Consider the following 26,668-nt stretch of genomic DNA (forward strand, 5'->3'; position numbering starts at 1 on the left):
ATTTAGCAAAAATATATAAAGCACAACTTTTTTGTGGAAAACATTTTGGACAGTGATGACAGGTTTTTGTGTGACATTTTTTGTTTAAAAAAAGTGGTCTTTTGACCAAAAAGCCTTTTGTGTTAATTTTTTTTTTACTTTTAGTAAGCAATTCACTAACATTAATTAACTATCATTAATAGCCGCCAGTGGGAGTGGTGCATGCTTAAGACCATCCCTCCTCCAGTGGGTGTGGTGTGTGCTTAGCCCTGCCCCTCCTCAGAGGTAAGCACCTAAGCCCAGGCTGCGGCGAAGTGCCTAGCTCTGCTAGTGATCCCCAAACAGGGAAGATAGATGCCCGGCTGCCTAAGTGGAATGTGGGACCTGAAGCAGGACAGCTGGCAGGGGACAAAGGGAAGCTCCCTTATTACCTTTCGCCTAGTGTACTCACCCAGGATGTGAGAGACCCCTGGGTCAGCACCCTCCACCTTCTGAGTGGCAGAAGGGATTTGAACAGGGATTGAGCATCTCCCAGGTGCATGTCCAAACCACCGAGCTATGGAATATTCTGATGTGAGTTCCCTCAAACTCTGCTCTTGAAGCTGTTTCACTTTAATTAAACAATGGACTATTTAAATACTACTTGAACCAGAAACAGCATTTAGAATGACGGTATGGCCCGGTGGTTTGGGCACTCCCTTGAGAGGTGGCAAATCTCTATTCACACCTCTTCTCCCCCTCAAGGCGGACCTCAAACTGGGGGTCTTCCACATACCAGGTGAGTACACTGGGGTAAAAGTTATAAGGGAGTGGCTCCTCTTGCCCCTGGCTGTTTTGTGTGAACTCACCTAAGGGTGTCTGATCTAGTAGGCATGCTCAGAAGGCACCTGCCAGACGGTGCCCCTGCACATAACTTCGACAGCTGACGGCTCATCTTTCTGCTTGTGAACAGGTCTGGGGCTCAGGCAGGACACAGGCACCAGGGAGCCTAGAGTGAGGCTTCAGTATACATACCTAAGTAAAAACTTCAGAGCCAAGTGAGTTTAGGCACCTAAAGGGTTAGGTGGCAGCTGAGCAGGTGTTTTGTGGTTGCTGTGGAGTCTAAATGCAGGACTTAAGGGACTGGGTATCTTCATGGATCCCAAAGTTTCTGACCCAAGTCCGCTTGGTCATTATCAGAGGCAGAATTTTTGTCAGTGGGAGCAGAATGGACATTGAACTGTAATATTATCCCTTAGCTGCCTCTTGCTACCATAGAGCTCTGCATACACCAAACAAGATTTTAGTAACAATTGGTTTCCAGTTCCACTGCCGGCCTTCTGCAGCCTTCCGACCCTAGGTTGGAGGCAAAACGTCAAACAGAGCCAAAAAAAAGTCAGTTTAGAAAGTGATCTGTCTGTGGGTGCCAAGTGTGGAGACAGCAGTTTGGGCTGTGAGCCAGGGAAGTTCAAAATGGGCTTTTAAAGAGCTCTAATCAAACCATTCCTAATTAAACACCTTGGCTTTTTAGAAAGTGCCCTAGGGAAATATTAAAGTTGTTTGCTTAGATACATCACAGACCCCTATTGTCTAAGCTTAGATCAGCCAGAGGGCAATGCACTGAAATCCACCAAAATCTAATACAGGGCAAGATGTCAGTAGCAAAGAGAACAAGGGTGACTGGTGAACCTGCCAGTGTAACACCATTACTGTGGAGGAGTTTGTTACCCATGGTCTGCACGTCACAGTAGATAGTATCCAAAGGCAAATAGAGATTTCAGAGACCTGTGCCTGGGTCCATTCATTGACTTTGTCAGTTACTACTAAGGTCTGCATCTCATGTGAGTTCACACCTAGCATTAGTGACTCAGTGTCATGTTAGTGCATGTGTGGGGTTACACATACAGCCTACAAACTTGGCTTCTATTAAAGACACAAAATATAACTGCACACCTATTGGTATTTATAACATAGCATGTGACTGCATGCACTGATGTTGTTAATGACATACTCTATCATGTGATTGCATATACAGCTGTTATTAATCACATGCCTTCTCATGTGACCACACCCCAAGCTGACTCTAAGGACATGGCATGGTACTGCCCACCTGGCTGGTGCTCATGGCGTATGAGATGAAAAACCAGGTCTCTCTGTTGCATAGAGTGGGACACGCAACTTTCCAACCATCCCCTCCATTTGGGTAACGAGCCTTCAGCTTTGTTACAGGTCCAGTATCTGCCCCTTTTTGGTCCCCGTTTTTCCTTTCCAGTGCTGGTACCTGAAAGTTTTCTCTGTATTAATTCCATACATTATGTAAACACTGGGCTTGGATTCTCTTAAACGAGGCTGTTTCAGTCCAAACTTTCCTACCAAATTGTTTCCTGTCTTATAAGTTCAGGGAATGAACAATTTAGCTTCATCTATAAGGTGAAACCTCCATCCCTTATAAACTTCTTGGCCGCTGGAAGACAATAGGGCAAATGAAAGCATCTTTGCATGGGAGGAGTCCTGTGCATTTCTGGTAAGCAGTTGGGAAACGGAAAGATGTTCTCTTGTGATATTCACTAGGCAGCGCCAATGGGCCAGCCACATGCCACTGGCTTGCCGTAAATATTGTAGAAGATTTGAGGTTAGGGTGTGACACTCACTCTCTTCACAACTCTGGAATTTCCTCATACAGGATGAATGCTCTTTATTTTACTGAGATCATTGATACTGGTGGCAGATATTGGTGGCATTAATGCTGGTGCCACCAGATACCGTTGGCAATCATCCTTTACTCGCTCCCTCTTTTCCCAGTGCTCAAACAAAGCAATCAATTGCCTGTGGAAACCCAGCTGCACAAATGTGCAATAAGCACTGACACCAGTGTGGTCCCTTCAAACTGGCAAGCGGCTCATTTCACAAGGCAGGGAGATCCGTATTGTGAAAGATGCTCTTTCATTCATGTTCAGCTAGGCACCAGCATTCACCAAGCAGTTCAGATGTCTTGCTAGAGCGGCACCTTGTATAAAAGCATGTGCGAACTTTGCTACTCATGACAAAGGAACCTGTCCCTCCCTGTGTCTGAAAAAGGACTTGTGTCAAAGCATTTGACTATGTTTCTCTTTAGGGCTGCCTGTGTGTCTATGGTATTTGTAAAGGTACACCTTGGTATCTAAGGATCTCACGCGGAGCAGGCGTCTTTGTGTTACATTTGCAATCTAGTTTCATGGGTCAGCGCACGGTGCCAACTGAGGCCACTAATGTGACCTTCCAAATATAATCTGAGAAGGAGACGCTGATATAGGAAGCACATGCCCCTTTAAGCGTAAGGTTGAGCTTTCTCAGATGGGAACTTGTGCCTCAGAAACGTCCTGCTTCTCCAGGAAAGGTGTGACTGAATGGCTCATGGATCAGAGATGGAAGACAGCCTTTCACTGCTAAATCAGATGTGCCAATCTGGCTCTAGTCTGGGGAATTGTATGCTGCGTAGATGATCAGTTCTGGGAAACAAAGTCTTCCACTTTTATGCTGCTGGGCCCAGTCAGGTCCAGTTCAACAGTGACTGGATGTCGCTATCACACTTAAACTATTTTGTGGTCTACAGTGTGAGAAGGTAGTTGGCCATTTCAGTTCACATCCCAGAAAGCACCATGCTTAACCCTGCTCGTGGCAGTTTTAGCAGAGATGCCAAGGATTAAATAGGCCATGAAGAGTGCATTTCCCTTTTCCCTCCAAGGCCAAGACAACATGATTGGTGTTACAACTGCCTGTGCTGTACCACTACCTGCTCTGTAGGTAAGCACAGGACTTCGGTCTCCGGAGCACATTTTCCCAGCACTCCAACTGATCTTTAAAGAGAAGTGTGTTGAGAGTTGGGAAGAGTTTCCTGCCTCAGCTGGCCCCAGTATATGGAAATTCACGTTTGTTTGCGGAATTTAGCATCACCAAATTTCTAGCGTATACATTTCATACAATCTGTCTCCGGTACAAAGGCAGCAGCAGTCCGAGGCCTCATTCTTTTGTCACATCACAGAATCAGAGATTTGTGCAAAAGACCTACTAAGTCATCCACCTTAGGACTGTGCCTTTCAGTGTATGATCCAGTACGTTGCCCATTTTTGACCAGCTCTATCAACGGGGCTTCCAGCTCTTCTCTTGAGAGGCTCTTCCAGAGTCCAGCACAAACTACTCTTGGGACATTTTTCTTTATATTCATGCTGATTTATTCCTGTGGTCAATGTTGTCTTATGATTCCTAATTACACCTCTGCACACTACCTTATACAATTCTTCTCCCTCTTCTATAGTTACACCCTTCACATACTAGTAGATAGCTCTCCCATACCGTACCCTCTTCTCTCAGCTAAGATGTATGGTGCATATTTAGTTAATTTAGCCTTCCCCATAACTCATCCTTCCATTTGTTTTAATTCCCTTCATTTGGTCCACATCTTCCAGGGAATGAGGTGCCCTAAAGTGAATCTATCTGCCTTAGCAAGTTGCCATGTCACCAGTCACTTCAAGGATATTTTAGCGTTCAGGGCTACCATATATAGAAACGGACTTTAGGGATGAGATTCTCTGTCCCTCTGAGATTATTCTCCCTCTGAGGCATTCAGCAACCTGGTCAGACTGAGACACTGCTCAGCTGCACCCATTCCATCTTTTTCAATCACTTTATCCCAAGACTAATTCTCCATCCCTGGTTCAGCCTGTTCCTTTCTTTTTTGGGCAGAGCAAGTGAAAGACACTGAACATTAAGCAACCACAACAATTGGTCTAACGGAACTCACCCCTACATGACATAAATTAGAGACTGATGACTGAGTCAGATAACAACAGCAATAGCTAAAATGCACACAGTACAGGATAAAATAGATCCACGGAGATTTATGGGGATGTTAAAGCATTTAGCAAAATTAATTTCCAATCTGGTCAATAGTGGCCAGGTTTTCAAAGGGATTTAGGCACCTGAAGAGGCAGATAGGGAAGTTGGGCACCCAAACAATTTTGAAAATCCCACTAGGCACCTATCTGCATCTATAGGTGCCTAAACCCATTTGTAAATCTGGCCCCAATCCTTTAAAGTACCTGCTGGAAAATGGCATAACCTTGCATTGAGGAGTCAGATATAAGAGACATTTGAGCAACTAAAATCACAACTCACCAGTCTGCCAGGTTTAAATTAGTAGTATTTAACTAAGCCTGTTGCACTGTCAGTAGAGGTATCTGCCAAAAGAAGTGCATAGTTAATGCCGGAAGAGTAAACAATTGCATTAGCCTGAAGGTTCCAGAATAGAAAGTGACAGCAATAAACTGTGTCTAAATTGAAGGGGAAACGATGACAATTGTATTTGGTTATCTTCAATTCTGGCAATATATACTGTATAGAGGCACCAATAGACCCTAAAGTTTCTGCTAAGTTTTGCATATGAGAAAGAAAAGAAACAAATCACAAAGTGCTTGAAATTTTGTTTAAAAAATCCTTCATCTTTGGCACCCGTTAGAATTCAAAATATGGCATTGAGACTGCAAAGATCTGATTTCTCAGGAAGAATATAGATAAGATGAGGAACTACACATTGAAAATTCCCTTAGCAGGGAAGTAACCAGATCAAGGCCACCAATAAAAGAAACTGATGAATATGAAATTAATGCAGTGAAGCACATGCCCATAACTACTTCAAAATTAGATTTCAAATTGAAACTCGAAGAGGCCAGTTTTAAACCGAACCCGCGATAATTTTTAGGACAAATATTTTGTCAGCTGAAAAATGCAGTTGTGGGTTAAATTCAGCAAAACAATTCTGGCTGGAAAAAAAATGAAAAAGCAAAATATTTAAAAAAAGTCAAAGTTTCATTTTGACATTTTCAAAATGAAACATTTCAACTTTTCATTTTGAAATGACATTTCATTTAAAAATTCAGCTAGATTTATTTAAAAGAACAAACAAAAAAAGGGGTAAAAAACATCCCGAAGCTTATTTATTATTAAAAAAATATTTTGTTTGGCTTGAAACAATTTTTTTCCAGTTTTTCATGTTGGCCACTGAACCAAAAAAGTCAATTATTCACTCAACTCCAGTTTAAACAAACTGAAATTAACCATTTTACATAGGTGGCTTAAAAAAGAGCAAAATTGAGGTGGACCATGTCTTACTAAAAGGGGAATGACGGGGGAAGGAAGATTAGAAACATTTTGAGGCAGGGATCTTATCTCCCTGTATGTTTGTACAGTGGTCAACACAATAACACCCGGCCCAATGACATCCTGATTGAGGCATATGGGAGTTACCACTATACTAAAAGGCTATATTTAAGTGAGAAATTATTATGGCTGAGATTTTAAAGGAGACTAAGGGAGTTAGGCACCCAAGCCCCAAAGAAATTAATTTTAATAACTGCTCATTTAAATACATCTCTCTCATCTAGGTACTGGAGAATGTAAATAAAAGGCAAAAGGCATTGGGCTGGATTCTCAGTTACATTAAGACCCCTTTATACCCCTCTGGTGATTTACATTGCCAGATGGGGTGTACATGAGAAAGAGTTCTGTGCTGGGATGAGAGCTCAGATAGCTGACATGATTACTCCAACCAAAGCAAATACAAGTCTTACAGATACAGCCAGAAGAAAGGCAAAAGAAACAAAACTGTTCCTATAACACTATGCACAACCACTGTTCATCCTGACAGCTGAGCAACCATTCTACCTGAGAACAGATGGACAACAGCTGGAAGCATAAATCAGACCACAGCCACAGTCATATGCTGTGGAAAAAGAGGAAACCATCAGGCTATCCCAGATATCTGATCATAGAATCATAGATTATCAGGGTTGGAAGGGACCTCAGGAAGTCATCTAGTGCAACCCCCTGCTCAAAGCAGGACCAATTCTCAGCTAAATCATCCCAGCCAGGGCTTTGTCAAGCCTGACATTACAAACCTCTAAGGAAAGAGATTCCACCACCTCCCTAGGTAACCCATTCCAGTTACCTACATGATGATGTTAACTACAAATTTAAAAAAATTACAGGTGCAGATGTGAATGTGCTTGGAATAGGCAAGGGAATAAGAAACTGTACCAAAGCCAGCAGAACCATAACAGGCAGTGCATCTCTGAGGTCACCTCATGCAGAATAATTGCAGGCATTGCCATCACAAGCGCAAGTAGCACTGGGTTGATGCCACAACATAATCCACCTGGAGTGAATCTTCTTAGTGGCAGCGTCCTGAGAAAACCATCCGGACACATATGGGGACAGAAATAAACAATCACTGATTCCAACAAGTATTTCAAATCCACCAAGCCTCTTTCTGCTATGTTCTTTCAAAGTTGTAGTATTGCCTTAGAGTTCCAGACTGATGAATTAAAATAATTTTAAAGGGGATGGGGGAATGAAGGGTAGGTATCAAATTACTAGTATGGGAATAACTGTGCAGATGAGATGGGGAGCATCTCTTCAGTGAGCTTCTGAGCATACCCAGTGTGAACCAGATATTTCCAGAAGCCTGAGGAGATGAAACTGAGCTGAGTGCTAGTTAAAGTGGAATGCCTTCTCTCCTGTAGCAAACCAGGTGCCCAAGAGCCTTCTAAATGTTACAGGGATCACTTCACTCTCCCAGTGAAATGCAGCTATCTCTGGCGTGGAACACTGCTGTTGTTGAACAGCCACACAACTCATCCATTCAGGATAGGACGAAGAAGGCTATGTTCAGTTGAAATGTAAAGAATCGCTTTAGGAAGGCAAAAAGTAATTACCCAAGCTGGAATTTGCTGACACAACCGTTAATGTCCCGACTCTTTGGTAAAGTAGCAAGGTCTCTTTAAGGACCCTGAATGGTCAAGACCCCTGTTTTATGTCTCATCTGAGGGATGGAAGGTCCAGCAGCTCAGCCCCATGAGCACTGCGCTGAGGCATTGCATTTAGCGCTGGTTCAGAGAAGAGTGCCTCTTACCAAACCATTCACTGTAGCACTCTGGAGTTGCAGTGGGAGGGAGAGCAGAGGTGTCTCCCATCCAAGTACTGATCAGGGCCAACGCTCTTTTGCCAGTGGCAATCCGATTCCAAAAGCAGCAATGGAAAAGGACCAGCTGGAAAAGGTCCAAGGTGAAGAAATATCCTGTGACCTCATCTTGTCCCTGCAGTATCCCACACAATCACACCATATCTGCAAACATACAGCAAGGGATATGAAAAGCCTGATAGAAGCTATCACTTCCATTGGGGACCCGGCAGCATTGTTATAACTTGTCTTGCTCCCTACTACTTTGGCTCATCCGTGTCACCAGGGACAGTAATGACCCTTCCAGCTGAAGGCAGAGCCAGGCTGCTGCACTGACTTGGCTGTTGAGCTCAAGCCCAGACGATATCCTCCTCTATTGGTCATTTATATATATTTTAGGCATTTCTATGGTGCTGTGACCATAGGTTCTGAGTGCCTTTCGTGACCCTCCAGGATGCATTTAGAATAGATACAGAGTGCAAATAATACTCAGTGGCCTACGTTCTCAGTGCTTGGATGGGAGCCCTTCACTACATATCTGCAGTCCAAATACTGTACTGCCTCGAGTAAGGATGGTCAAGATAATACTTAGTGCTGCCATTAGTGTAGGGGACTGGATTAAATGACCTCCTGAAGTCCCTTCCAGTCCTACGATTCGATGATTATTTGTAGCCCACAAACTATCTGATGACAGGTAGTATTCTTAACTGCAGATCAAGCACTACACAGCCACGGGGTATTAGATACATATCAATTATTATAAAGCAGCAGGGTATTATTTATACAGTAAATGCTACATGAAGCAGCAGGGTATTATGTATAGGGCAAGCAGTATAGAGTGGAATGGTATCATTTACTATACAGCAGTGGTATTATTTACTCACCAAGTATTATACAGGGACAGGGTGACATTGACATGCCAAGTTCTATACTGAGGCAGGGTAATATTTAAACACCAAATACTATACTAGGGAAGGGTATTATTTACGGGCCAGATTCTATGCAGCAGCAGCAGGGTATAATTTCCAGTAGAGGGAAAGGATATTATTTCCAAGCCAGTTAGTATAGAACGCAAGGGTAATCACTACTATACAGCATCAAGTATTAGCTACAGGCTAAATCCTATAGAGCAGCAGCGTGTTATTGACACACCAAATACTATACAGACCTAGGTATTATTTACAAGCTAACTAACAACGGCAGGTTATCATTTACATGGAAACTATCCTATAATTTCTAATAACAGAACTACTTAGTTATTGCTGATCTTGGAACTACGTTTCAGATCGTGCAATGGTTATTAATTTTGGACCTACTGCGGCTCTGTTACAGTGCTGTAAATCCATTGAAATCAATGGCCCACCGTGTGTAATGACCTGCAGTGGTCAGTATTTCTTATGCTGTTACAGGGCATTTATTGAGTAAATAAATGCAAGTTCCATGCAGGGAAGAGTTACAGATTACTCCACCTTCTGAACAGAGGCTCCAGGAGCAGATGCTGATGAAGTATAAGGACTCCAGCTGGAGGGGACTCACAGTTCAATTCCACCTGTTTCATAAGGTGCTTGTTCCCGCCAGGTATCTTCTGACTCTTCGCCCTTCTCAGTTTGCTGTCTAATCTCACATTGGATGTTTCCCTTTGTTGTCCCCAAGTGCCTTCTCTTGGAGGCTGTTCCATTCTCAAATTAAACTTCTTATCTAATCTAAAGTCCCTCTTAATTAATTTAAGGCTGTTACTCATTGGGCTGTCTCCCAATCCTCCCTTCCTTCTGTTTTTGCCTACATTATTGAAGACAAAGTCTCTGAGACCTCTGACTAATGCTAACCAATGTCATTCCAGAAGCCATAGGCACATAGGAATTGCCATATCAGACAGGGCCGGCTCCAGGCCCCAGTGCGCCAAGCGCATGCTTGGGGTGGCATGCTGCGGGGAGCGCTCTGCCTGTTGCCGGGAGGGTGGCAGGTGGCTCTGGTGGACGTCCCACGGGCGTCCCTGCGGAGGGTCCGCTGGTCCCGCGGCTCCGGTGGAGCATCCGCAGGCACCCCTGCGTGAGGTCCACTGGAGCCACGGGACCGGCCAGCAGCAGAGCGCCCCTCGCGGCGTGCCGCCGTGCTTGGGGCGGCGAAATGGCTAGAGCCAGCCCTGATCTCAGCTCAAACAAATGGCCTGTCTAAGCCAATATCCTGTCTCTGACAGTGGTCAGCATGAAAAGCTTTGGAGTGTAAAGCTCCCATCATGGAAAAATATGAAATAAACTGCTGAGGAGGAAGTTTCTTCCAACACTAGGCAGTTAGTGGTTGGCTTATGCCTTGGAGCATGACGGTTTTATGTTCCATATTTTTTTCCTAATGTAAGCTAGTTTATTGGCCATGGTTCAACAGACAGTTTCAACCCTCTCCAGCCTAACGATAGCCCCTCCCTGCCCCACCAAATAGTTTCCTGTCACACACATTTTCTACCTAAAAGACAAGGAGGTTTTCTGTGTCGCCCTTCACTTCATAAATGTGCCTTCATTTGTCCCCCTGAACTGCCTCTGCTAACATAAAGTGCCCTTCCACTGAGCTTTCTGTATAAGCACACGAAGCTCTAGGAAAAGGTTCTGTACCTTGTCATTTCTCCCTGACACATATTACTCCAAAGTCCTTGTGAACAACCTTCACTCCAGTATCATTTGTCTGGTAACACTATGATAACCGGGACCATCTTATTGTTCTATTTGTACAGCACCTAGCGCAATGGGGCTCTGATCTATAATAATAACAAACACACCTCCCAGGCCCTATAGCACAGACCTCCCTTTCTCAAGACACCTCCTCACCAAAATCCCTTACAATAATAACCACACCTCCTCATTGTGTAAACTTTCCTGCTAACCAGCTCCAGGGTTAGCAGTGTTGATTATATCTTCTTCACACTGGTTACTTGACCAGCTTTGTTAATCTGGGGGCAAGGAAGGGAGAAAGGGAGGAGCCCACATATAGCTTATCTCCGAATTTTACTCCTCCCCTAAGGTTCCTCTTAGTGCAAGACACCTAGCTTTTATCTAGCTTACATCGGAGTCCAGAACGCCGGCCTTAGTGAACTTCCATGCAGTGGTGTCTTGGCTGGTGAAACTAACGATTGCAAAGCAGAAAGTCCAAATCTAGAGCACATGCCACTGCCTCCCATTCCTCTCCACTGTCACCTCTCCCTCTCGAAGTGACATTGCTCTGTCCTCTTCGCTTAGTTATCACCAATTGATTCCCAAACACACACTAGATCCTCCCCTCGCAAGGGTCTCTCTAGTGAGACAGTGAAATGCAGCACCATGGAAAATATGCAAACTCTACTAACAAGTGGCTTCAGCTGAGGACAGCAGGCATGGGTTTGAGAGCCAGCAACACCAAAGGTTTGTTCCATGCCCTGACTCTGACTCTCCTCTCCCGTCTTGGGCATGTTACTTCACCTCATTCTACCTCAGATTTACCCATCTGCTAAATGGGGACAATAACATATCCACCTGTCTCATGGAGACTCATGAAGATTAATCAGGTAATGGACTAACTCCATTTCTAATGTAAGTTCATTAAAGCCAACAAGTTCAAGCAGGGATGGGTTTGTAAAGTAGAGGAGGAAACTCTAGCAGCTGGAGAGAAGCTGCCTGCACGCCTGCCAGTCAACAGCCTGGGGGTTTCCAAGCCAAGGCCCACGGAGGCTTTTGGGCATCATTTGGGATTGAAGCCAAATGTCCTACTGTTCTCACACCCACATACACACCCTGTGCCCTCTCTAGTCTGGACCAGCTTTGAGCAATGAGTGCAAAGGGCAAACTGATCCTGAAGGAGATGGGAGCATCTTACAGGGAAGAAGTGGAAATTTTTATTTAAAAACAAACAAACAAATTAAAAATCCAAGCAAAGCCTCAACGTGAAGAGAATCTAAAAAGCTGAATGGTGACCGTTACAAACACCTCCCCCCCATCTATTCATAAGCCCAACAAAAAGCTTCTTTTGGTTTATACTGTAAGTCCATTGAAAGCAATGGAGAGGGAGCCACTCACACACACACTCTGCCCTTGTCCATACAGCCGGAGCCCGCAGATCAGCTCCGCACACACAGGCTGAGCTGTTCTGCTCTTTCACAAGGAGGCACTGAGTTTTTAAAAGTAAACTCTAAGGTTTCCGTTGTTGCACTGGGCTCAAGCATTTTTTTATATAACGGCTCCCTCTCTTTTCCTTCTTTCTCTCTCCGTCACTCTTTAAATGGCCCTGAATGTTCTGAGCGGCTCTGCAGCAGCTGAGCTCTGGCACCGTATGTGGTCCAGACCCTGCCATGAACACGGCTTTTGTTGTTGCTGCTGCTGGGAAGCTGGCTGTGAACTGCACACACAGGCCGGTTTGTTCAGCACATGGAAATTGGAGTGTGTGGAGGGAGACCAGGCAAGACTGGCATCATCTTGTGGTAGCAGAACACCCTGCTCTAACGCTGCAAAGGGAAGGGGGCAGGCGGGGCAGGAGGGCGTAAGGGGGAAAGATGCCTCATTATGTTTAGAAGGATCCTGTTGATTTTTAAAATGGGACGGTGCAACTGACCAGCTGGCCACAATTCCTGTAGCACACAGCTGAATGCAGACATGCTTAGATCCTCCGTTGGTGTAAATCACAGTAGCTCCAATGAAGTCAATTGAAGCCAATGGAGCTATGCCAATTTACACTGGCTGAGGAGCTGAACCAGAGACAGGAAAGGAAAAATCCATACTTGATCTTAGTTCATAGAGCCGAGAAGCGATCTATGAGCTAAGATCAAGTGCTGATCTCTCTCTCTTTCACTCTTTAAATACTATAACAAGTTCCCCCCAGACTTCAGGCTGCTGTGCGAATCCCTGGTTAGACATCAGAGCACTGAACAAGCCATGAATAACTTGGGTTCTCCTGTCACTTAAATATGTATTGATCTTTTCTTACATTGGTTTATTTGGTATTAGCCATTCTCCCCCGCCCCGACACTTTACCTTCCCATTCTAATTACATAAGAGTGTAGCAGTGATGAATTCCTATTTGTTCTGAAGATGTAAAGCACAGGTGCCTGCTAAATGATATTTAACGCTCTTTTCAGTTAGTCTGTCTCTCTCATGATCCCTTTCCCCACTCCCTCACTTTCCTATCTTCTCAGCTTTCTTTCCCCACTGATTGTCCAAGACACTGTGCTGCTGCCAAGTAACTGCTGCTGTAGGTGGAGTTGATTACAGGGAACGTTAAATAGTAGTTCAGGTGGAACAGATGGAAGTCCCCCCCAAAGGCCATGCATGTTACTGAGAACAGCCTGTGTATGCAAATCTTCAGACTTTTCCAGCTGCCTGAATCCAGCCTCCAAAGCTAACCTGAAAGGCATGTGAGCAAGCAACACCTTTGCTTCTACAGTATGTCTCCCTCCCCCTCCAGCACTCTGACACCAGCTTGAAATGTCTCAGTGAGGGGAGAAATAACCACTTTGATCTGTCATTCTAGAGACAGAATCAGCCGAGCTAGCTACTTATAACAAGCATGGGAATTTAATGTAAAAAAAAAAATCATATTATGTGTGGCGTAACTCATCCACAGCAACCAGCAATGCCAAGAAGAGAGGATTAGTTCAGAGCTACCCAAGCTTTCTACTGATCAAAGTTTGCTTCCCCAGATGTTAAAGTTGTAAATAAGAAACTCCTACTGGAATTAGGGCAGTAGCTTAACTTCCAAATTTGTGTGATGCCATTGGGTGGGTGAAGAGTCTGAAAAATCTACTAAGGTCAGTTTCCAAATGACTGTTTCCTCCCTCTGAACCAAAGTTCTTTACCTGATCTGTAGTTTGAAAAAAACCCAAACAAATAAAAAAACCCAAAGCAGCAAGGAAGGCTCATCAACCTCCCTTGCTATTGTCCTTTGGGAATTCTTTTTCCTTTTTGCAGACTAAAACCAATGACATTTGGTGAACATTAAAGTTTACAAACTAAAACTTTTAGTGCTTGGCCAGAAAGCTCAGAAGGAAAGGGTTAAACCAGGGTAGGCTTTCCGCAGCACTTGGCAGAAAGATTTTTATTTGGCATCTGATTTAAATGAAAACTTTTAAAAGCAATTAACTGATTTAAGGAGAAAAATTCTGATGCTGTTTGGGAGAAATGAATACACGAAGCCTGCACTTCCTGCAGACTATTGCTCAGAACATACTCTGTGCATTCATTCAGAAAGAGAGGCAGGTCCTTAGAGAGGCTCTTAGCATCTCTGCTGCCTCTTTCACGACAGGTTCCAGCTGCCATGACTCTAACATGAGCAGTGTGCACTGTCACACCTTCAGGATCCAGTCCCATTTTATTCCCATCACTGAGATGAACTGATGTACCAGTCATCCCCTATGGAGGGTTCAAGAGTCCTTTAACTAAGTTATTCCCATTACCCGCTACAGAACATCATCATCATCATCATCACCACCACCATCACCATCACCACCACAAACCCAGGTCAGGACATTTCTAAAGAAAAGAAGAAGCAGCAGCTCCTTCCCACATTGCTCATCATCAGTGTGAGAACTGTCCTCGGTGCTTGGCTGTCAGCTGAAATCAGTCTTAAAGAGACATTCAGGGTTTAGGGGGTTGCTGGGGGGGGGGAACTAACCCCCTCCTCCACTCCCACCTGTTGATCTTGGCAGAGCTTTCTTTAAAACCAGACACTAAGCTTTTTTTTTTTTTTTTTTGCTAAGGGAACCAACAAACTCAATACATAATTGCTGCTTCTGGCTGTAGGTTTGAAATCCAGAAAGTGCTCCTGGCAACCTTGAACAACATTTACGTTCTAAGCAAACTTTTCTCTTGCTGAAGCTGTGCGTGTGCGTGAGTGGAACTTATTAGAGAAGTTTGGAATCGATCTGTTAGCAAATGCCCTCACATCCTCCAACCCCTGCCCACCAGGGAAACAACCAATCCACATATCGGTACCCTGCTTCCTTAGGGCACCGAGGAAAGAAAAAGAAAGGTTAAAAAATACCAAAGCAGAGATGATGGATGAAAGTGCTATACGTTACCTTTAACAGTTCAGTGCAGTGTTTCAAGAATCTAAGTCCCATACACCTGGCAGAGAAGTTAGGTTTTCTCCTTTTTTGTGTTTAATAAGGAAAGGGCTTGCCACTTCTTGCTATTACTGTATGTCTTCTTCACAGCCTCCAGATGGGTTTTCCAGCCTTTTTTTTTTGTCCCCCCAGAAGAAATCAAAATTCCCTATGTGGTATGTCAGGTTTCTTTCAGACAGTGGCAGCAGGAGCAGCAGCACGGTTGAAGAGTACTATGTGTGAGTATGAAAAAAGAGAGACGGTTTGCAACATCAGACCATAGCTGCCACTGGCTGTAAGAGAGACCTTCAGACTCCTCCTGTCAGCCTCCTTAGATACCTCCTGGAATAGCTGGCAGATTACTAAGTGTATTGGATCCTCCTCAAACTCTCAGAGTAAAGGTAGGCAGGCATCCAGGGGAAATAACACATGGAGAGGGGGAAATAGGAGGGCTCTAGGACAGAAAGGAAGCCCAGCCTCTTGGAAAGAGGAAAAAAAGCAGAAAAAGAAAAGAAAAGATGACTTAAAGAACTGCAAAGGGAGAAAACTAAATGGGGAGGAGGGGATAGAGATTAAATATAGCTCTCCAGTTTGGAACCAGCTAGACTGGGGACCACAAGTTGATAGGAAGGAATAGGATAGGTAATGAGAAGAGAGAGAGATATGCGGAGTTTATGCTAAATAAAACAAGAGACGGCTAATTAAAGAGTGTTCGAGTATGCCTGCAATGCAGTCGATATCACTGCAGTCTGACTGGGAATTAACAGATTTATTCGGAGTAACATAGATTGGGGAGAGCCCGGAACTAGCAGAAAATGTTAAAAAGTTTAGAGCAGTGGTTCTCAATCTTTTCTCATTTGCGGACTCCTAAAAAATTTCAAATGGAGACACGGACTCCTTTGGAAATCTTAGACATAGTCTGCAGACTTCAGGTTGAAAACCACAGTTCTATGGTTACAAAAACTATCCACAGACCCCTTAGACATAGTCTGCAGACCCCCAGGGGTCTGCGGACCATAGGTTGAGAACCACAGGTTTAGAGCACTCTGGTGTGGCTTTGACTGTGTGACTTAGTGAGGGGAGTGGATGAAAGTAGGAAGAAGAGGGGGACAGGCAGTGGAAGGAAGAATTTAGAGATGGAAAGCTGGTGAGGATTTCCAGCACTAAGGAACAGAAAGGGCCCCAAAACCTCAGCAACCAATGAGCACTTAAAAGTGATGAGGTAACGAGATACTGTCAACGAAAAAAGCCTGTTTAAAGGCTGGGTGGAATAGAAGATGAGGTGGGAGAAAACGCCAAGCCAGGAAGAGCTTGGAAATGGTGGGGAATGAAGCAATGACCAAAAAACCTCAGCTAGGTTCCAATAAATGAATGCAGCCTTAGTCCTGAGTTAGTCTGATGACATGGGGAAGTGCTGAGGGCACAGCGATTTGAAACATTTCACCGGGTGTTCACTCTACTGGCCGTGGGCAAGTTCCAGTAGCAGCAAAGCTGGTCTCTTAACCGCTAGAATACATTTGCTTTTGCAGATTTAAACCTTGGCTGGTAGAAAGACTGGATGGCAGAGGGGATGGCTGGTGGGACATTGCAGAGGATTTCATCTCCAGGTTACCATATCCAATCCAGCGTAGGCCAATAGTGATCAAAAGCTGTTACTCTAGGATGGCTGTGGGTGGCCTATATGCAAAGAGTAGCTGGATTCAATCTAGTTGATGGGTGTCCACCTGAAAACCTCCCAACCGACACACCTTAGTGGCAGCCTCAACAGAAAAACCAAGGACTGACTGTGCTATGGAGCCTGACCTTTCTCACACCAACAGAGGGCCCTCAAGGTTGGGTGGAGTGTTTATCCATCATTTGTAAGGTTCTCATTGTCCCACCACCATATTGTCCATTTGGAATAGCACCTTTAAAAACACATCTTTTCACTTTTACACTGTCCACATTTCATCTGGAAACTCTGCGAGGATAAACAAGAAGCCCTACAATGTCATCTGTACAGCAAAGAACTGCAGTTTAATGCCACGGCTTGTGCAGCACCTGCTCTGTGGAAAAAACACAGGACTTCAGCAAACAGATGCTGCCTTTCTTAAAAGCAGCAAAGAGTCCTGTGGCACCTTATAGACTACCAGAAGTTTTGGAGCATGAGCTTTTGTGGGTCAATACCCACTTCATCAGATGCATGTAAAAGGCAGCTATCTCCCCACTGCCATACCTCATAGGAGTGAAAGTCAGTCAGTCAAACCCAAGAGAAAGCTCCTTAGGACTGGCTGTGTGACTAGGAATCGCCAGGGTGATAAGAACAGGCACATGTGCAAGACCAATGGAAATCATCCTGTCTGTCAAGGAGCTTCTGAGTCCCTTCATTCCAAAGTCCTTCCTTAACCACCGATCTTCCTTCTCTCTCGTGATTACAGCTGAGCAAATAATTGATGTTTTGGTTCAGAAGCTGACCCAGAAAATCAGGAAAAAAATTCTGTTTGTTTCAAACCAATTCTGATTTTTTAAATTTTTAAATTTTTCTTGATGAAATGAATAACTGAAAAAATTTCATCGGGGCCAGTGAAATGTGTTAAATATCGACTTGAAACAACATTTTCAAAACAAACCATTTGGACTTTTCAAAAAATTTTTATTTTCAGGGTTTTTTTTTTCAGCTGAAACTATTTGGCAAATTCAATCCAAATTTATGAAGAGTTTTAGTGCCTCCCCCAAACCACAATTTTTGGTAAATTTACTATTCCCTGAAAAAGAAATCACCTTGCTCTGTTTGTGACAGCTGTTGGCACACACTTTCCCTCCTGGCTGTAAGGACAGGGCATACATCCTTCTCCAAGCTTACTATCAACAATGCTTTGTCGGTAGGTCTCGTGCACCCTCTTCTAGCCAAAGATGTTACCTTTCCCTGGCCCTGGATGAGATCCTCAAAGTTGCTCTCAAACTGCTCCCCTACATGGCGGTTTAGTGGATTGCACTTCCTCAGCACTACATTACCAGCTGCCTTTGAATGACCCAGACCCTCAATGAGGAGATGTCCAGAAAGAATGCCGACCTTCTACCACTATATCTGTTTGGAACTTCTTTCCCTGCTGGCTCCGAAGCCCCAAAGTTCCTCAGTGGCTTTTAGTAGCTTGGCCCTGACTGTGACCACTGGTGAAGTTTTATATCCTAGGCATGTTCCATGGACAACTTACTCCCTTGTATCTAAGCCACACACCTCCACACTCAGTCTCTCTCTCTCTATCTCTCTCTTTTGACACGGTGTTTAATATCTATTTCCTTCTCTGTTTCCCAACTCTCTCCCTTGCCTTCCTGTTTATGATTATAATCATTTTTCCTCTCTCCCTGAATTTTTTTTAACCCCATCCTTCATTTCATATCTGCCTCCTTTCTATCTCACTTTTAAACCTTATGGCTACAGTCACCTCACAAAAACAATGTGGAGTCCAGTGGCACCTTAAAGACTAACAGATTTATTTGGGCATAAGCTCAGTGGCACCTTAAAGACTAACAGATTTATTTGGGCATAAGCTTTCATGGGTAAAACATCCACTTCTTCAGATGCCTGGAGTGAAAATTACAGATACAGGCATAAAGTGGCACATGATACAGGCATAAAGTGGCACATGAAGTGAAGGGAGTTACCTTACAAGTAGAGAACCAGTGTTGACAAGGCCAATTTAGCCAGGGTGGTTGTGGTCCACTCCCAATAAGTGATGAGGAGGTCTCAATACCAAGAGAGGGAAAATTGCTTTTGTAGTGAGCCAGACACTTCCAGTCCCTATTCAAGCCCAAATTAATGGTGTTAAGTTTGCAAATGAATTGTAACTCTGCAGTTTCTCTTTGAAGTCTGTTTCTGAAGATTTTGTTGTTGAAGGATGGTGACTTTTAAATCTGTTATTGAATGTCCTGAGAGATTGAAGTGTTCTCCTACTGGCTTTTGTATGTTACCATTCCTGATGTCAGATTTGTGTCCATTTATTCTTTTATGTAGAGACTGTCCAGTTCGGCCAATGTACATGGCAGAGGGTCATTGCTGGCACATGACGACATATATCACATTAGTAGTTGTGCAGGTGCCTTTACAGATCACTTCACAGAATCCGCACCTTTTCTTGACGGCTTTGCATCCATCATCCTAACAGCTAATGTTTGCCGACCACACAGCAGGGAGGCACACTTGTGTAGGCGATCTGCCTACTCAGAAGAAACTTATCATATCTCAGAGGCACATCTGGGCATAGAGCTAAATCATTCCCCCATCTCCTTCATCAGGTCAGAGCGAGATTTTAATTTAAAGAGAAACTCTTTCCCAGGTTCCAATATGTTAGAGGTCAAATGGGCAATGGAGGAGATCTCTCTGAAGTCAGTATAAATGGCATGGCTCTAGAGCAGTGTTTCCCAAACTTGGTACACTGCTCGTGTAGGGAAAGCCCCTGGCGGGCTGGACCGGTTTGTTTACCTGCCGTGTCTGCAAGTTCGGCCGATTGCAGCTCCCACTGGCCACAGTTCACTGCTCCAGGCCAATGGGAGCTGTAGAAAGCAGTGGCCAGTACATCCCTAGGCCCGAGCTGCTTCCAGCAGCTCCCATTGGCCTGGAGCAGCGAATTGTGGCCAGTGGGAGCCGCAATCGGCCAAACCTGCGGACGCGGCAGGTAAACAAACAGGCTCGGCCCGCCAGGGGCTTTCCCTACACAAGCGGCAGAACAAGTTTGTGAAACACTGCTCCAGAGACATACCTTGAAACTTCTTACACCTTTGTTTTCTGTCTCTTATGCCTTTACATGCCTAAGAACTCAGCCTGTCTGCGAGGGCTCTGATCCACCATCCATGGACAGGAGGATGAGAGCCTTTCCACTGACCTAATGGGCATTGGACCGAGCCCAGAGATGGCAACCATATTACTCTCCAAGTTGCTACAGCCTGTAACAAGGGAAAGACATACATGCACACACATGTGCTGGTCTCTCATGGACACACTACTGTTCAGCTTTCTTGACCTAAGATAACCGTCAGTTCAGACTGAATGTGTATGCTTTGCCCTATGAGTGACACTCACGTGAGCAGTTATGGGTAGCGTTCAATATTTCAAAAATGGAATGAAAAAGCAGGAATCAGAATCCTATAAAGCTAGATCCCTCTAGTAATGATCATAAAGTCTGCTTTGGATCTCCAGGACTTCGTGTATTTCAAACATCTGAGCCTTGGCCTCCTCGCTACTCCACACATACCCCAGCACAAAGTTCAACCCTTTCTCACCATAACAGAAATAATCTTCTGGGAAATTAACCAGCATTTTTTGGTTTTACCATGAAAATGCTGTGAACCCTGGATTGTCCTCTAGCGCCACCTGTGGTTTGGAAGCCCATTTAATCGTTTTGTGGGCTGAAGCCAAAGGAGTTAAGAAAATTCCACTTTAGAACTGAGCAGCTAGGAAAGTGGAATTCTCTTCTTCTTCTCTTTGCTTCATTAGCAATTTCAGAAAAAGAACAGAAACTGGTCAGTATCTGCTAACTATCCCAATTTCTTGTCTATGGGAAAAACTAGTGGAAAAACAGCAACATATTTTCATAGAATCTGTGATTGCAAAATAGCTACTTTGGGGGCATTTAAAAAAAAATGACCAATTCTCTCCCCATGTTCCTTCAGGAGGAGCTGGAAGAAAGGTCATCTGACTGTTGTTGTTTTTTTAAACAGGGGAAGCAGCAATGTAGAGGCTTGTGAAATATTTGTAACAAATTGCCAAAGTATTTCAATTTCAAATAGGTAGTACTTTTTTTTTTACAGCCCCATCATTAATTTTTAAAAGAGCCCATCTGCATGAAAAATTCTGCTTGGGAGTGGGAGTGCAGATATTTTGATTGCAAATGGACTGCAGTTCCAAAATAAAAAAAAAAAGTCCATTTTGGAGTGAAGATGGCTTTGAAGTAAAAGCTGGTGATCGGTCACCTTTCTCAAAACAGCCACTGCTGTGGAAAAATGTACATATTGAAAAAAAGATTGCGACAATAATAATGAACACAATAAAAATGCATATAGAGTAAAAACAGCCATACTGGGTCAGACCAATGATCCATCTAGCCCAAGATCCTGTCTTCTGACAGTGGCCAATGCCAAATGATTCAGAGGGAATGAACAGAACAAAGCAATTATCAAGTGGTTCATCCTCTGTCATCCAGCCCCAGCATCTGGCAGTCAGAGCATCCCCGACCATCCTAACTAATACCATTGATGGACCTATTATACTCCATGAAATTATCTCATTCTTTCTTGAACCCAGTTATAGTTTTGGCCTTCATAACCCACCCTGGCAATGAGTTCCACAGATTGACTGTGCCTTGTGTGAAGTAGTACTTCCTTTTGTTGTTTTAAACCTGCTGCCTATTAATTTCATTGGGTGACTCCTGGTGCCTGTGTTATGTGAATTAATTTCACTTTCTCAAAAGCACCTCGAGGCAGAACTCTGGGTAATTTTATAAAACATAAAATATGCAAGACACAAGGAATAAAATCTTCAAGATACTTAACAAATTGTCTGACCAAAATGAGCTACATTGAACCAATCCTCACTCATAGTAATTATAGCTCCCACAACAACCCCATATAAACCTCCCCCCACCTTTATCTTAATCTGGGCGTGGGGGAAGACGGGGTAGAGGGGGAGCAGGCCTTTGTAGCATCCCTGGAGCCAGAGGACTAATTACTCTGAGCAGTGGCAGACCAAGTTGGAGGGATTGGAGTTTCAGAGTAAAAGGCTCCTCCTGAAAATGCCCTATCCCCAGTCCCCCTCTTCTCTCTTTTAATGAGGGAGCTGCTCCCTGGTGGATCACATTGGGTGGGGTGGGAGGATAGAACAAACAGTGTGAAACTGCAAATTTCTGCTTGGAATTCAATGCAACAAAAATGGTGACATTTGTCCAGCTCCAGAGTCAACAGTTGTAATGTATACCCTAGTGCAGCCAAGACACAAGCCCTTCCGTCCTGAAATGACTACCTTGCATGCTGTTATAGGGAATCCCTATCCTCCTCCTTACATACACGCCCCCTTGTGCTGCTGCTGTCTTATCTCTCAGCAGGAAGTCAGTCATACAGACATCCCAGCTGGCCTATAAACTGTCACCCGCAGTCCTCCCCGGGTTAGTAAGGGGCAGCTCTTTTGAGAGCATCCTTAGTATCTCCTGTTGCTTGCATCCTTTATTACTCCAATACACAGGAGGATCCCAGGGACTCCATCCCTTCTGGGCTTGTGCCAGTTGGCAGAGGTGGATTCTGTCCCTGTGCCATGGGGCGGCTTTGACCTTTCTCATTAAGAACATCACCTTTTGTCAGAACAGACGAATTATTGGAAGAATCAGTTGCCCCGTTGTTTAAAGTCCCCAGTGTGCACTTCATTTACCTTTTGTAGGACAATTATTGCATGGTAAACACTAATTAGTAGTTTTAAAAGACTTACTGTAGTGTAGCTGAATAAGGAAGCTAACCAGAGGATGGAGTGTATTGGTTACGCAGTATGAAGGGGACTGAATGGAGGACTCCTGTATTTAAGATTCTGTAGCAGGTCATAGCAAGAAACCATTGAAAGGCCCTGGGAAACCCAGGAGTTTGAGGCTTTAGCTATTCACTTAACTCCTACTAAGTACTTTTATAGTGTCTGTCATCTGATCCCAAAGTACTCTGCAAACAGTCGTTAATTACATCTTATAGAATCTCATCAATAACCAACAACTACTACACAGTTATTGGGCACCAATTGCGAAGTGCTGAGAATGCTATATAAATAATATCCATTGTGCCAATGGCCAACCATGGGCACACAGAGGTGAAGTGACTTGCCCTAAGTTACACAGGAAGTCTGTGGAAGAGCCAGGAAAGGAATCTAGGAATCCTGATTCCCAGTCCCACCCTCTTCTCTAAGCAATTTAGGTATGTCTACACAGAACACTAAGCCCCCGTCTGTGGGCTTGTGGATTCATGTTTCCAAGCCCATGCTTGAGCATCCACACTGCAAGGGGAACCCGGGCTTCACAACTGTGTTGGTGCACCCATACTGCAGTGTGCACATCTGAGTCAAAACTTCAGCTTCTTTGGGTGGGTACTATTGTATACACCAGTTCCTAGCATCCTTGCCAGCTGAAGCTGCTGTAGTGGGTTGTGGGAGAACGTGTCTGTTTGTGACGTGGGAGCTGACCAGAAGTATTTAGGGTGGTTTTAGCCCTCAAACACATCCAGCTGAGCCATTTTTTGTTTGAATGCTCCCAGCAGCCACAGCCATCAACAAGGATCTTGACTCGGTCCGGCATCTCTACCTCATGCTGTCAGTCCTGTTTTGGGATGTAGGTGGAGCATCTGGGACATGCTAGTGGACATTTCATTTGTAGCTTTTGTACTGCTGAATGCCCATCTCAGAGGAGGACACTGACATGCCATCTGCGACCCCTCTGATGCTGCTCTTGCCTGTTGTTGTCTTAGCTACAGATTCCACCTGCATAGACTGGTGTTTCTGGAGCTGGGCCACAAGCACAGATTGCTGGGATCACATCATCATGCAGGCCTGGGATATGACCAGCAGTGGGTCCAGAACTTTCTCATGAAGAAGCAGACAAAACCCCTTGACCTGCTAAAATGGCTCAGGAACCATTGCCACTTTATGAGAATGGCACATTAGCAGTGGAGAAGTGGTATATTTTTCCGAATCAGAGACAGACACCGGTGCTTAGGGACAATGTAGTAGTCACACAAAAAGCTCTGCCATCTTTTTATACAGATAGGAAATAAAAGTCCAGTCTGACTGCCAGTTCTGAACTCAGTTCACAGCAACATTGCTTGAAAGCTGAGAATCTGAGCATCTAGCCATAGTTCATGGGGAGATGATACTGCAGATCATTTAGAAAGGAAAGGCGAAAAGCTCCTTAGCTCCTACGGCAGCATGAAGACAACAAGTGCCACCAAAACAGAACATTCCATGATCCTTTTGCATGCTAAAGGCTGTCACCTCATTGACTGCATATAGAAATGAGTCACTAATATGGGGTGTATTGGGGATTTTGTGTATTTCCTGCTCAGTTTCTCAACATTTTGCAAACTTCTTGGTTTTTGTTTGTCGTTAAAAAATTGATTCAAATTACACCAAGCTAAGAACTCTGAAAAAACCCAAATGTGACTCCCAGCATGAAAACACTAGACCCCAGCACAAGCCCCAGACAGGTGTATGGGTGTTCCTGACAAATGTGGCCATTGAGTAATTCACATTTCTCCACTGTTATCTGGGGGAGAGGAAGGGGTAGAGGCTGGAGGAGGAGAGGAAATGGGATGTACTCCCAGGGCTGGGATAAGGTGTATTTTTGAATCAGTTCCATAGTTGGGAATATTTCACTAGTGGCATTGGCTTATTTATCAGCAGGTACATGGCTTTAAGTCTGTGTGGCTGCACAAGGTGGCGTGGATAAAGGCACATGGGTAAGGATGCTAAATGTTTCGTGAAGTCACATCTGCACAACACTCATGGGCAACATCCTGAGCGCAATTAACATTATGAATCACATGCTGCCTAGTTGACAGAGCGCAGGACTGGGAATCAGGCCTCTTGAGTTCTGTTTGTATTACTATCTCACTGAAAGCCCATGCCCCCTCCCTGTGCCTCAGTTTTCCCCCTCTGTAAAATGGAAATAATCATTCCACTCCATCTCCCAATGAATGTTTGTGAAGGGCTTTGAGATGTGTGTGTGACAGGGGCTGCATAGCAAATACACAAGACACCTTAAAGTGCCTCTCTTTACAGGCAGTCTCACGTTCTTTGTTTGCAGTTTGGGGGGCTCGGGATACAATGGGTTTTGGGGTCCCTCTAGTTGCTGAGGCCCTTGTAATTCAGAGACCAGTGTCTGCTGGATGCCAAGTCAAACTGGTAAATGGCATTTCACTCATTTTAGTAAAACAATGGACTAAACCTCACTCCTTGCCAGTGCCCCGTTGGTGCATTCTCAAGTGGGCAGTCGCGGCACTCGCCTCTCGCTGCACAGTGAACACATCCCTCACTACATGGGCAGCATGGGCACAGCATCCTCTAATTTACCACATGTACAGCACTGGCACCTCGCGATGACGGCAGCCATGGTACAGGCCTTGCCAGACAGAATCACTTTGGGGCAAACAGTAGCGAGCCTGGGGCATTGTTCAAACTTTGCCTCAGCTATTTCACAAAGCGCAGCTCACACGTCTATTGCCCTGTTCCACATAGGGGCAGCCGAGCAAGACAGAAAGGGTTTATCTGGGGGCCTACCCAGTACTGCTGTGGCTCTCACTGCTCATTGCCAGGTTTGACTACTCATCTGGGAGTGCCTTGCTCGTCCAGGCGGAGGGCTCAGGGAGCAGCAGGGGCTGGGCAGAGTAGCAGGCTACGTCCCTGGAGACAGGAACTGAGGGTATGTCTCATGGCTTGCTCTGGATAGTAGAGGATTGCCATGCAGGCCATGGAGAGCTAGAGGGAGAAGCTGCAGAAATACCTCGAGTTAACATTTAGGAGGGGCCTTAACAGGTCCCAAGAGAGTCAAATCTAGCCCTCAGCAGCTACATTACCGCGACAGGGAGCCTGGAAAGCATGGAAGATAAACAAAGAAAATGGGGCTGCCCCTAGGGCTTAAACAAGTAGATGGTGAAGCCCCAGTTCCCATGCCCCCAAACTGCCTTTGCTCCCCTGGTTGTATGAATGGGAAACACACCCCCACCTTTGGGAAGTGATCCGCCCCCAGCCCCGTTGGGTCCCCTGGTTGGAAACGGTGCCTTTCCAGAGCCTCCGGCTCCAGGACAATGCACCCATTCAACCTGCAGCACTGGAACTCTCCCCTGGATGCCTCTGAATGAGTTGCCTTCTCTCTGCTCACACTGGGCATCTCTTACGCTTTCAGACATAAACAGCAGCGCTCGCTTCCCTGCCCCCTCTGCTCCCCCAGCCCCAATATGGTGGTTTATTCATCAGCCGATAAAAATAGAAGCCAAGGCCTCCTGGCGGGCCGACGCTCACAGAGTGGGGTTTGTTCAGCAGCTATTTTTTCATTTTCCATATCTTGTCAGTGTCCTTCCAATTGCTCAATAGGTCTGTCCAGAGGGATCTGGAACAGGACACCTCCAGTCCTGGATCCAGCACTGGGCAGCACGAGCTGCTCGACTAGTGCCATTATTTGCATGCAGGGGACTCTTTCATCTTCTTCTTTCCATTATCTCGTTATCTGAGAACAAACCCAATGTCTCTGACTTTGGGCTCTCCTAAGGCCCTATTGGCCTCCTTTATAGGGTTAATATACTGTCCTGGGAAAAGGGATGGCAGTTTACACCTCCAGACATTGGAAACTCAATGCCTCTGCGGTGCTGGGGTCTGCTACCTCCCCCATCATTTCATTTTCCAGACAGCCTCAAAGAGTCAAACTGAAAGAGGCTCATTTTGCTTCTCACCAGCCTGGACTGAGCTGTTTTCCATCACGGCAGATTAACGCAGGAGCCATGAGTCTCTGAGGTCTGGGACCTGTGGTCAGTGTGTCCCTGAATGAGCATTGAATAAGATATCCAGATGGTGTCTGCTGGCTGAACATCTGTTTCTGTGGCAGGGGCCAGATAGGAGGTGGACCAGGCCCATAATATTCTGATGATAATCTCCCTCCATCTTCCTG

The 26,668-nt window shown here is 44.9% G+C and overlaps 1 protein-coding gene across 2 annotated transcripts in view; it reads right to left on the reverse strand.

Annotated features, from left to right (window-relative positions):
- ACAN (aggrecan) overlaps positions 1-15,231 on the reverse strand; it is a 70,149-nt gene extending 54,918 nt beyond the window's left edge. For both annotated transcript variants that reach the window (XM_050967393.1, XM_050967392.1), the window contains exon 1: positions 14,985-15,231. The gene's annotated coding sequence lies outside the window, so the exon portion shown is untranslated. The remainder of the gene's footprint in view (positions 1-14,984) is intronic.
- Positions 15,232-26,668: the final 11,437 nt, after the last annotated feature.

The sequence above is a fragment of the Gopherus flavomarginatus genome, chromosome 9 (genome assembly GCF_025201925.1).
Source record: "Gopherus flavomarginatus isolate rGopFla2 chromosome 9, rGopFla2.mat.asm, whole genome shotgun sequence".
Classification (NCBI taxonomy): Eukaryota; Metazoa; Chordata; order Testudines; family Testudinidae; genus Gopherus; species Gopherus flavomarginatus.